Source organism: Tarenaya hassleriana, unplaced genomic scaffold (assembly GCF_000463585.1).
Source record: "Tarenaya hassleriana unplaced genomic scaffold, ASM46358v1 Cleome43, whole genome shotgun sequence".
In the NCBI taxonomy this organism is placed as follows: domain Eukaryota; kingdom Viridiplantae; phylum Streptophyta; class Magnoliopsida; order Brassicales; family Cleomaceae; genus Tarenaya; species Tarenaya hassleriana.
Genome location: NW_010967059.1, coordinates 573,754 through 576,757, shown reverse-complemented (window position 1 = coordinate 576,757; position 3,004 = coordinate 573,754). Strand labels below are relative to the sequence as shown.

General features: G+C 36.5%; 1 long non-coding RNA gene across 3 annotated transcripts; it reads right to left on the bottom strand.

Moving 5' to 3' along the window:
* Positions 1-333: 333 nt before the first annotated feature.
* Positions 334-2,597, bottom strand: LOC104825247. 3 transcript variants are annotated; one of them, XR_773564.1, is made up of 4 exons: positions 2,308-2,597; positions 1,833-1,934; positions 1,382-1,515; positions 334-1,281 (listed from the first exon to the last, which is right to left on the bottom strand). It is a non-coding gene; the product is annotated as an uncharacterized LOC104825247 (long non-coding RNA). The 3 variants fall into 3 exon arrangements; XR_773563.1 differs by having other exon boundaries at positions 1,833-2,419; positions 2,559-2,588; XR_773562.1 differs by having other exon boundaries at positions 1,833-2,597.
* Between the last annotated feature and the right edge of the window lie 407 nt (positions 2,598-3,004).

The window sequence follows — 3,004 nt, the reverse complement described above, 5'->3', positions numbered from 1 at the left end:
CGAAGTTATCTGAAAGTCAACAATTAATTGCCATAAGATTTGCCCACCCAGAAGACAACATAAACAAACAGGTTGATGGAAAAAATAGAAATATCAGACAAAACACGTGAATGTGTATAACCAAATTGAGATACCCTAAAACCAAATTGTTAAAATCATACTTTGCATAGCATCTAGTTCAAAGTAAGAGAGGTTGAGGACAAACAATTTTGAAAGAAGAAAACTTAATTCGACAAAAAAACTATACTTTGCACTAACACATTCTATAAAAACAAAGCAATAATGCAATGTTTAATACTCTCCATATAAAAAACTATGTGCAGAAATAAAGTATTTGTTAGCTTTTTTGAATATGAACTTGGACATCAGGTTGAAAACAGGATTCTTCGAAATGGCAATAGCTGCCTGATTGTCCACATTGATCTGAGTTGGAATCCTTGGAATGAAACCCAAATCACACAGGATTTTTCTGAGCCAGATTGCTTGGTTTGCTGCTGCAGTTGTGGCAATGAATTCCGCAGGCAGTTGACTGAGCCACCACTTCCTGCTTCTTAGAGCTCCACAAAAAACAATTTGAACCAAGCATGAAACAGAAACCAGAGGTACTCTTCATGTCTTGAGTTGAACCAGCCCAATCACTATCAGCAAACCCAACCAAATCGGCTTCAAAATCTGACTTAAACAGAACACCATAATCAAGTGTTCCCTTCAAATATCTCAACACCCTTTTATCTGCCACCAAATGACTCCTCCTTGGATTATTCAGAAACCTCGAAAGTACATTAACAACAAACAACACATCTGGTCTAGATGCTGTTAAGTACATCAGACATCCAACCAAGCTTCGATAGTTCCTTTCATCAACCTCTTCTTCTGTTTCTTCAATCACTAACTTCTCCTTCATGTTCATGGGTGTTCTCACACTCTTACAGCCATCAAACTTGAACTTCTTCAATGTTTCAGAGAGATATTCCTCTGGCACAGAAAAATCCCCCCTTTACTCTGATTTATCTCAATTCCCAGAAAGAAAGATACTTGACCAAGATCAGACATCTCAAACAAGCTCATCAGCTTCTTTTTCACTTTCTCAATCTCTTGAACACAAGAACCTGTAACTAACAGATCATCTACATAAAGTGAGATGACTGTAGTAAAGAAGCTCACTCCTGGAGCATAAATACCACCACTGGTATTTTGAGCTACTCCTTCAACAAGTAATGAGCTGAGAGCCGGAGGCAACTGTGACTGTGAGCTGCATGTTGAGTGCGACATTAACAACAACTGCAACGATAATGATGAGAACAACGACATTAACAGTGAGCTGAAATTGGATAAATCTTTAAATGTTTGTGTATACAGACATTAGTGTTGGAGAAGAGACCTTGACACACACTTGAATGATTTTGGACGTACACAAATGCTGGAGAAAGACACTCACCCACTCTTGGATAGACATTAGACGCACAAGGAAAGATTGCTCAGTTGTCAGCCTTGTCACCTAGCCGTTACCATCATCTTACCATGAATAGAAGAGTGAATCAAGTGAAGAGATGCAAATCACATTATATGAATTATTTTCATTGTAATGTAATAAGAAGAAGAGATGGAGCAGTAAAAGTGTTTCCGTTCTTTTTATTTTTGTTCTTCCTTTCTAATTTAATTTCCGCATTTTATTTTTCAATAATTAGATTCAAAAGTGTAACTTCATGACAACATAAATAGGAAAACTGGTCATGAAACATTCTTCAAATAATGATGACGGCTAAAGAGGATATAGAACGTGAGTAGTTAGTTATAGTGAAGATATATAACAAAGTAAAAGTTTCCCGAACCTTAACAACTGAAGAAGATATAACAAAGCAAAAGACGATGATATCCGAGCTTTCCTTGTCCACTTTTGTTCCTTGAATTCTCATCGCAAGGCCAATATCTGCCTGAAATTCATTTCAAGCACCAGTAAGAAAAATATAACCCAAAAGATGGAAAAAATGATGGATACTGGATTTTGAAGGTAAATAAATAATGAGCCAAGAGCTGGAGGAAACTGTGAGCTGCACGTTGAGTGCAACATTAACAACAGCTACAACGGCAATGATGAGAGTAGCGACATTATCAACGAGCTGAAACTGGATAAATCTCAGAATGTGTATATGAACATTAGTTTCAACAGTGTAACTTCAGGACAACATAAATCGGAAAGCTGGCCATAAAACATTATTCGAAATATTAATAACAGCTAAAGAGGATATCAAACGTAAGTAGTTAGTTATATGCGAAGAAATATAACAAGGCAAAAGTTTGACAAACCTAAACAACTGAAGTGGATATAACAAAGCAAAACGTGATGATTTCCAAGCTCTCCTTAGCCACTTATGTTCCTTGAATTCTCAATTTCTCACACAGCAAGGCCAATATCTGCCTGAAATTCATTTCAAACACCAGTAAGGAAAATCTAACCAAAAAGATGAAAAAAAATGATAGATGGATTTTGAAGGTACAAAATGAAAAAAAAAACATTTTCGCGTATGGTTTCATCTAACTCCTCAATTCCAAGTTACCACGACGACATGGCCTCTTCTTTCAAGGGTATGAACAAGCACAAGTTTGTCATTGGGCGATGATCTCCCCAAAACCTTTTGCACGCACAAAGCAACCGTGTTAGTTTTCAAGTGTCCAACTAACAAAATTATGTTTGTAATGCTCGGGACAAAGACCAATCCAAAAGCTATACCCTGGCTTGCTCCTTATGTTGTTTCTTGTAACAATATGGAAATGTACAGAATTATCGTGACATTCAGTATTCGAACTTTTACATACTAAGAATTGGTAAGTAGCATTAGGTGATTACCTAATCTCATTGAAGGAAAAGCTTTTCGATTCTTATCTGATTCCGAGAGAGAAAAGATAGCCGATAAGATATCGGTATTAATCACCTAATGCTACTTACCAATTCTTAGTATGTAAAAGTTCGAATACTGAATGTCACGATAATTCTGTACATTTC